Here is a 9,976-nt window from a genome sequence, read left to right as displayed (position 1 = left end):
CCATCCATCCATACATCAATTATCGGAGTATCTATGCCATTACATACTATATCCCACCTCCAGGGGTTTAGATCTAACATAACCATTTGCTTATCTGGTTCCCAATGGGCATATGTAATAAAATAATATCCAGCAACTTCTGGTACACATTTATCTCTCATAATTGTTATCATAAAAGACCGTATAGATGGTGATCCCTCTACCCGGATGTACTTCTGATTTTTTGCATCTGTTTTAATTTTCAAAATGGCAGCTCTGTACAAGCCTTCCATGTCTACTGGCCCATGGTTGTTATTCCACATAGCTTGGCCTGTGTTACTACAGTTCAAGTTCATTATCATAACACTAGTTTGTAAATAATCTGTGGGAACGTGACCTTGGGCATATTTGGATTCTCTTGTGATTAGCAATTGGGAATCTCTCAACATGCAGTATCCCTTTATAGTACCTATAATTGGAATGGGTCTATCAAAATATGTTCGAACACGCAGACTATCCTGAGCATTAGATCCTATGAAGGTAGCCTTTAGAATATACCACCCATCATATTCTCCCCCTGTAGTATCCTCTGGGTCCAGTACTCCCTGCTTTGTACAAAGTACCTCTGTTATATTATATGGTGTTCTCTTAAAGCGTGGTAAATGAGGATTCTTTGATACCCACCTGACAGATTTAGTTGGCACTAAATCAATATCTTTATAATGGTTATATTCTTTAAGGCAGAGTGTATGTAGATCATGTTGATTGGCAGACACATTTTCTTTGGGGGTATAGTGTCGGACCTTATCCCCTGCATAACCATATCTCCAAAACCCATATAAATACCATTGACCAGCCACAAAGCTGTAATTAGAGTAGGGCTCTAGGATTTTCCCTTCCTTACATTCTACTACCAAAAGCTCTAGCTGGTTAGTAGAATTAGATTTTTGGGAATTTCTTATTTGTGTTGCATTTGACCAACCCCTGTCCTCCTCGTTATTCTGAGGAGTAGCAAAACCCACTAGTACCACACCTACCAGTATTACCAGTGTCTGTAATACTAGTTTGCTCAGATGGCAGTATACTGAGCACCTTTGAGCTCCCACGGAGGAATAAGATTTGTAATGGTGTCCTCTGGGTGCTGGTGTCACAGATCTTTCCTTGGGCTCCATGATCTGCTAAGAAAAAAGGCATGAGTCTAGTTCTTTTTCAATAAGGACAGGTTTTAATTTTCCTTACTAGAACCTTTAGAAAGATGGTTTTATTGTTCCACACTCCCCTGTAGTTCCCAACTTAATGAGCACACAAATGCTCTACTGGGTTGAGGAGACTCGAGTGATTTTTGCCTGGTCAATATGGACCCACAATACCTTGCGTCTCCGCTGAGAGTCTTTCTTGGTAGTCACAGGCCTCTGTACCTTCAGCATGGTATCACCCATTGTCTCGAGAACCTGATATGGTCCCTCCCAGTTTGCATCCCAAGGACCTGCCTTACGGAAAACTTTGACCATTACTAAATCTCCTACAAGGGGCATTGGGGTCTCCCCCTGTAGATAGGGTTTGTGCAGCCGTACTGCTGCATATGGCAGCAGTCCCTTCAGGTTATCTTGTACCTGTTGTAGGAACACATCTCTGGCAATTGCATCCTTAATGGGATTTGACAGCTGAGGCTCATTGGGGAAGCAAAGTGGCATTTTGCGACCTGTCATGAGCTCGAATGGAGTGATCCCTGTTGTGGATGCTTCCGTTGCCCTAATACCCATAAGTATTGCCGGTAAAGCTGTTACCCAAGAAGATCCCTTCTGTAACAATGCCTTGGCTAACCGGGTCTTGATGGTCCGGTTCATGCGCTCTACTATCCCTGCTGACTGGGGATGATAAGGAACATGAAATCGTTGCTTTATGTCCAGTAGTTCACAAAGTGCTTTCATGACCTTGCCAGTAAAATGGGTTCCACGATCAGATTCTATGATCCTGGGGATTCCCCAACGTGACAAAATTTGCTCCCATAGGACCCGTGCTGTAGTGGTAGCTGAGTCATTCACTGTTGGAATGGCTTCTACCCACTTCGAGAACACATCAACAACTACCAAGGCATAGCGACAATTGCGACTGCCTGCTGGTAGTGGTCCTATGAAATCAATTTGTAAGGCTGCCCATGGCCCCTCTGCTGGAGGCACACGCTGTAATGCTGGCTTGAGAGCTGGTGCTCTAGGGTTGATTTGGGCACATACAAGACATTGTTGAGTAACACACTCTACTGTTTTGGACATTCCTGGCCAGTATAATTTACTCTTTAGTAGAGACAACAGTTTATCCCGACCAGGGTGCCCCAGGAGCTGGTGATTGAGCTGTGTCAGCTCCTCTTGGAGATGTGAAGGGACTACTGGGAGTGGATTTAAATTTTCTCCTGATACATGGCACAAGATACCCTGTCTGATAGACCAGGGATCCTGTGGTGAATTTCTGAGTGTCATAAGAAGAGGGTCTTTCGCCTGTTCCTCTTCAAATGACACCGGTCCTTCTTTGAGGACTTTCCTGCGTACAGCCACCTGGAATGAGGGCAAAAATGCAGCATCTGGATCACAAAAGATACCAGATATTGCAGCCATTTTTGCTGCTTCATCCGCTGCATTGTTTCCTAGGATTAAGGGGTTGTTCCCTTTCTGGTGTGCAGGCACTTTGATGATTGCAGCCTCATCAGGATGTGACTTTCCCCATTCCCAAAGTTCTTTTAAAACTGAAACGTGCGCCAGAGGTTTATTCTGGCTGTCCACGAATCCACGTTTTTGCCAGGTCTCTAAGTGTGATGTTAGAGATCGCACTACATACGAACTGTCACTGTATATAGTGAGCCGCCCTGGGGGCTGGAGAAAAAGTGCTTCTTTCACAGCCTCTAACTCAGCGCGCTGTGCGGACAGGTGACCTGGAAGTTTAACCAGGCTCTGGGTCCCAGTGGTCTCATCCAAGACCGCATAACCTGTCGCATATGTCCCATCCACTAGAGAGCGTGACCCATCAACAAAGATGATTCTGTCATCAGGGTGCGCTATCTGCCTGAAGAAAGGTGTTGTAAGGGAATGTGTCAATAGACCGCAATCATGCTCTGTTCCAGTTGTGTTTAACAATTGAGACAGAACATACTTAGCCTTGTGACAGATTTTGATGTTCCGTCCACTAAGGTCCATTATCCATCTCCCAAACCTCTGCTGAGAGACTCCAGGAAGTGTATCCCGGAGTAGAAGAGTTAATGGAAAGTGAGGTGTCTGCACAGTAAGTGGTCTAAACCCTACAATATGCTCTGTCACTTTGACAGCATAATGTATGGCTGCCAGCTGTTTTGCACACTCATCAAAACCCCTTTCAACTGGTGAAAGAAGTCTTGAGAAGTATCCTAGTGGTCTAGTTGTTATACCCACCTCTTGCAGGAGAGCCGCTGATATGGACTCTGATCCAGCATGCGCTTGGATGGCCAGATTGCCATCTGGGTGGGGGGTGGCTAGTACCGGGGCAGAGGAGAGGTCTCTTTTTAGTGTTGTAAAGGCCTTCTCCTGTGTTTCCGCCCAACCTTTCAGTGAGGGTTTTTCACCTCTGAGTAATTCATAGAGAGCTTTTGCCTTGGTAGCAAAGTCCTCTATGAATTCCCTCATGAAATTTGCAACCCCCAGGAACTTACGTAAGTCCTGCAGGGTGCCAGGCCTGGGTAATTTAACCATTGCTTCCACGCGGGCGGCCATGATACCCTTTGTTCCATGAGCAATCTTAACCCCTAGAAATATCACCTCTGACCTAGCCAGGTTTGCCTTGTGAGGACTCAGCTTCAGTCCTGCACGTGACAGGAGGCCTAACAATTCCTGTAAGAGGGCTAAGTGCTCCTCCATTGTCTCTGTATGGAGGAGTAGGTCGTCAACATACTGTAACAGGCATTCTGGGCGCGAGAAAACACTCAGCACTTTTGCCAATGCCTGATGAAAGTAAGTTGGGCTACTGTGAAAACCCTGGGGCAAAACGCAGAACATGTATTGCGTGTCACGTACAGTGAACGCAAACTTGTACTGGCAACTTTCTGTTAAGGGTATAGAGAAAAATCCGTTTGCCACATCAATGGTTGAGAATACCTGGCTTTTACCATTTATCCTTGCCATTATGTCTGGGGTTTCTGCAACTACCTGCGCTGACATGGGGGTGTATTTGTTCAGAACCCTGAGATCGATTGTGAGTCTCCAGGTGTTCGTCTCCTTCTTCCTAACAGGCCATAAGGGATTGTTGCACTTTGAATTTCCCTTTATGACCACCCCCCTTGACTGTAGGTCAGTTACAGCTTCCACTACAGAGTCCATGGCTTCAGGAGGGAAGCGATATTGACGCTGAGGTGGTGGGTCCGGCCCTTGTATGTCCACCTCAACATCAACCATCCTTCCACAGTCATTTTTCCCTTGTGCCCATAATTCCGGATACCTGTACACAATAGGTTCAAGGTCTGTGTTGTGTGAGACCTCTGGCCATTTATGCACAAGTCCATTGTCATTCCTGTCATTTGCATGTATGAGTGGACCCAGATCATGTCGCTGTATCACACAGATCCTTGATTTTCTGGGACCTTTCCATACCATACAATTTGCTAGATCCAATATCCAGCCCTGTTTTGTCATTACATCAGTTCCGATAATGTTATCGGATCCTGAGTAGTACCACATTGGGATTTTTAAAGAGAAATCATTGATTTCTACAATCACTTTATCAATCCTGTGGGCTGTCACCCCCCCTTGTTGGTGATCAAATCCGATCACAACACACTGAGGGCTATCTGGATTCAAATCATGCTCCACATTGGTGATGGAGATTTCAGCTCCAGTGTCAAGCATGATTTTTACCCAAATATTTTTTATTTTAGCCATGATGTGGGGTCTCCCAGAAGGATCCAATACCAGGCTACATAGCGGAATTAGTTCCTTTGGGACCCCTGACCTTCAGTCTGTCTGCACCAGATTTGCTACTGGAACCTCTACTGCACAGACTGAAACCTCTTTATTTTGTGATGTTACCTGTGAAGCAGACGGTTTATCTGCTTGCACATTTACAGCTGCTACACACTTCAGTGGTTGTGCAACTGATGGACCTTTTGTCCTTGTACAATTATTATATTTCTTTTGGAAACCGTTTGTGTTTCCAGCTGTGTAACGAGATTGTTTAGGACAGTTTCTTCTACTATGTCCTTTCTGTCTGCACTTGTAGCAGACTAGATCTTCATCCTCTGCTGGTGGAGCAGATAGCTGAACATCTTTAGGGCGATGTTCAGGATAAGTCTGGCGGCGATCACGCGTTACACCACCAGATATACCCTGTTCCCTAATTTGTACAGATTTCTTGGATCTCAAAGTTTCCTGTCTGAATTCCTCAATAATTCTAGCTGCACCTGCAAGTGTAGTTTCCCTTTGAGCATTTGTTCGCAGATTGACATTTGTGTATGTAAATTTTTCCACAAATGCACGAATCATGCCCGGTGGAATATGGGGTCTATGGTCGTTAATTACAGTCCTATACATAGCTTCAAACCGACCACATAAAGCTAAAGGTTCATGGTGTATTGTAGGTTTGAAACTATCTAAGATATTGGGAGTTACCTCCCTATGCCCTGTTGTCAGTAACATAAGGGCAGCTATTCTTTCCTTTTTGTCATGGTAGCGACCATTCCCGGGGACTGAGTCCCCAGTGGTCTCATACCTTTGACTAAGGTAAGTGGGTAGCCACAACTTGAAGAGATCCATGCGATCTTCTGGGGCCACACTTAGTTGAGTGCAATGGCCTTCAAAAATATCGCATGAGGTAAAAGGGTCTAAACTGCTATCATATTGAGGAAATTCTCTTTTGAGTTCCAAGAGGATTTTTGTTCTCTTTATATCATTACCTGTAAAAGGTTGATTGAAAGAGATCAAATCCTTTCTACCGTTGTTGCTTGGCCCTAAGACAGGAGTGGAATCTATAACATCCCATCCACTCTTCTGGTCTTGTGCCCGTGCACCAACAGTATTTCCCACCGGTGTTGGGGTGTACTCCAGTGTGCGTAACACTGGGTAAATGCCAGGGGATCTTACATCCTGCGTATCAAGTAGTGGTGCAGTGAGATCCAAGCCAGATAAGTCTGCTTGATACCCAGCTGAACTACCACTTTCCCTATTAAAAACACAAATTTGTTTTGTGGGTATTAACTCTGTAGAGTCCACCCGAGGGTTACTTTTAGATAGCTCTTTTATCGAATTTGAAAGATCAGTTATCAAACCCTGCATATTCATGATCATTTGGGCTCTACTTTCTAAGTCCTGCTGTAATTGTGCCCTATGGTCTTCAGTAGAAGCCATCCGATCATCTGCAGTATTAAGGTCAACGCATAGCTCAGCGATTTCCTTATCTTTATCAGTACAATTTTTACAGCTATCTTCCTGATTAATTACATTTACTTTCTTAGTCAACATACCTCTAGCTATCATTTCTGCATGCTCCGGTCTCCAAATTGTGTCCTCAAAAACCTGGACTAATTTAACCAACATTTGGAACCTTTTATGGGTTTTCCTAAACACACTTTGTTTATTAATAGACAATTTGTCATGACTGTACACCTGCTCTAGCAGTTGTGCCCATAAATTTTCTGCAGATGTATAACTAGCTGGTATGACAGGATTAAACATACTACCTTCTGCAAGTTTAGTGATATTAATGAAATCCATAGCTACCTGTTTGATGATCTTAACGACTGATTTAACGACCTGTGTAAATACTTCCTTGTTTGTTGCGTGGGAATGAAGTCAATTGGTTCGTCTTGTAGACCTGAATTCACCCAGCCAAAAGAGCGACTAATGGCTGTACGGGGTGACCAGTGCGCGCCGTCTACTCAGAATTCCAAAGCGTCGCCGAAGCACGTACCCGCTAGACAACTTTCAAAGACGAGTTTCTGATGGAAATATGAGGTTGAGGTGCCTTTAATGGTTCTGTGCTATTCAGGGTCAGTGTGATGTTACCCTGAAATAGAGAACAAAATAACCGAGTATCGTATTCTACATAAGATAAACACAGCCATTTAAGAAAAAATATTGCATTTACCCAAAAATTCTCAAGTTAGTTCACAATCAAACCTACTTTTGTACAACACTAAATCGCTAGTCCACCTAGAGAAAAAAAAAATGTTAACATTAAATAGGCAGATTGGCCCTATTTTCCCTTGAGGAGATAATTCAGTCATTAAAGATCATTTGTTTCATCATTATGAAAAATGTAAAAATAAAATAAAATACAGAAATAAGAATAGGTTTGCTGCAATAAATTATGGGTCTTCTTGGCCATTGAAGATCATAATTAATACAGTTTGAGCTAGCTCGCCATTGTTATAGGATCCTGGGACCCGCCATAATAATGATACAATACCTTTGATCTTATTAATAACCAATCTCGTTAATTATTGGGATATAATGCAATTTGCGTCTTTTTCGCTATTTTAGTCACGTCGAATAATACGCACCCGTGACATCTAAGATCTACTTTAGAGGCATTATTTCACTCAACCTTTTGAGGTTTCGCCTAATACCATGGCAACCCAAAAACAAGGTGTCCCAGTTGTCATGCTTGCGCATGACAACTAGAAATCCGTAGACTTACGCGATTCCTGTGTTTGACAAGGCTATATATATATACATATATATATATATATATATATATATATATATACATATATATATGTACACACATCTCGCCTAAATATTACACAAATATTTCACATTTATGTGTTAATCGCTAAATAAATACCAATCTATCATTTACCTCACTATAATGCATTATCTATATAAACATCCATTCATCCTATTGATTACAGTTATCTAAACATACAAAACAGGCATAAGGATACAAGTCTTTTACTTTACAACATAAATGCATACATACAATTACAGATAATACATTATAGCATACTTGCCAACTCTCCCGGAATGTCCGGGAGACTCCCGCATTTTGGGGGAGTCTCCCGGACTCCCGGAGGAGTATGGCAAAATCCCGCATTTACAGAAATAGGGCCACAATACCGCGATTCTCCGGGAATCGCGGCATTTGGCCCCGCCCCTGACTGTAAAATGACGCGTTTGCGTCATTGCGTCACGGGGGCGGGTCCAAAATGACGCGATTTTGGAGCCCCGCCCCCCGCACGCCCACCTCCTCCACTGAATCTCCCGGAAAGCAATGGGAGAAAGTCGGCAAGTATGCATTATAGATTAAACAGACAATGCTACAACTTCAGAAGTAAGTACATAATATCCTATTCTGTGGTGTGTGTGGGTGTGGGTGTGTGTGTGTGTATATATTTACTAATGTATATGCTGTAAGAGAAATGTATAGGAGTGAGTATTTCATCAGTATTGCTCATTCGTGTTGTGAGTGTATATAGAGACAGAGAATGAATGTGTGTTAAGGATGCATTGTGTATGCCATGTGCTCTTGAAAGATGGGGGGTTGGATTACAATATCCTATTCTGGTGTGTGTGTGTGTGTGTTTACTAGTATATATGCTGTAAGGGAAATGTATAGGAGTGAGTATTCATTGTTGTGAGTGTGTATAGAGACAGAGAATGTATGTGTGTTAAGGATGCATTGTGTATGCCATGTGCTCTTAAAAGATGGGGGGTTGTTAGAATTTGCAGGTAAAATAAACAGATATTTGTTTCAGTGGTAGATAAAGAAAGATTAAGAGAAAGAGAGAGAAAGATATAACATCAGAACATAGAGGGTAAACAAGATGAGGGGGATGGAAATTCATTGTAATGCAATTAGCAAACATTCCTGAAAGTATATGTGAAAAGGCTAAAGCTCCAGAGAGTTAAATATAAGAAGATGAAGGATTCATATAGTTAACAGATATTTGTTTCAGTGGTAGATAAAGAAAGATTAAGAGAAAGAGAGAGAAAGATATAACATCAGAAAAGGCTAAAGCTCCAGAGAGTTAAATATAAGAAGATGAAGGATTCATATAGTTAACAGATATTTGTTTCAGTGGTAGATAAAGAAAGATTAAGAGAAAGAGAGAGAAAGATATAACATCAGAAAAGGCTAAAGCTCCAGAGAGTTAATTCATATAGTTAAGAGTTACAGATATAGCTTACTGGTATGTCTCCAGGGTTCCAGGTGTGGGAGAGGTTCCAAGTATGTGTGTGTGTGGAGTGATGGAATGAGAGGGATATGTTTGTCTCAATGGCTTATAAACCTTTACCCATAATGCATTGCTTCAGATGGGAGGGCTTGACCTCTGCCACACCCCCGCAACTAGATACGGCCTGTATGACTCAAAGCCTTCTGTTTCCTATCTAGCACATGGTGCTAACAAAGAACTTACTGTGGAGCCATAACAGCAGTGAAATGCTAGTGTCCATTATGCGTGGCTCAAGCTCCGCCCACCGCGACTGCGTCATCAGTAGCGATATAGGAGCTCCTTCACAGCCACATTAGATATACATTTACTGAGATAAATGTTGATGTTTTGAATACTTATATCACCTGCTATAAGTATATGTATATATATATATACATTGTGGCAAGAGCCTGCTACTGCAGAAGCACACGCGAACAACTTCTTCCTTTTTATGCTTCTTTATTGTCAGGATGGTAAATGTTTTGACACCGTATACTTTCACAGCAATTATGGAGACCCTAAACGCTAGCTATACACATATACACAGACCAGCTCTCTCTGGACCAGCTAGCTTTCCCAGCATTGGTCTCAGTGGACAAATAACACAAACAAGCTTTGGTCTCAGTGGACAAATAACACAAACAAGCTTTTATACATGATACTCCTCCCCCAGCCTTAGCTTGATGGACAGGTGACACACCCACCTTCTCTTTAAGAGAAAACGCCCATCACTGGCTCTGTTTCAACTAACAGACACACCCTGTCTGTTTGCTGAGAGGAAGCAGCTTTTAAATCATGTAAGTTAACCAACTTTAAACTACACATAAGTCT

The 9,976-nt window shown here is 42.6% G+C and overlaps 1 long non-coding RNA gene across 2 annotated transcripts; it reads right to left on the bottom strand.

Moving 5' to 3' along the window:
* Window positions 1–548: 548 nt before the first annotated feature.
* LOC142106495 (uncharacterized) lies at window positions 549–9,421 on the bottom strand. Of its 2 annotated transcripts, none has more exons than XR_012679741.1 (3): window positions 9,120–9,421; window positions 6,711–6,996; window positions 549–1,157 (listed from the first exon to the last, which is right to left on the bottom strand). It is a non-coding gene; the product is annotated as an uncharacterized LOC142106495 (long non-coding RNA). The 2 variants fall into 2 exon arrangements; XR_012679742.1 differs by having other exon boundaries at window positions 6,711–6,928.
* Between the last annotated feature and the right edge of the window lie 555 nt (window positions 9,422–9,976).

Source organism: Mixophyes fleayi, chromosome 1 (assembly GCF_038048845.1).
Source record: "Mixophyes fleayi isolate aMixFle1 chromosome 1, aMixFle1.hap1, whole genome shotgun sequence".
Classification (NCBI taxonomy): Eukaryota; Metazoa; Chordata; class Amphibia; order Anura; family Limnodynastidae; genus Mixophyes; species Mixophyes fleayi.
The sequence above is the reverse complement of the archived record's forward strand: the minus strand, read 5'-3'. Positions and strand labels throughout refer to the sequence as shown.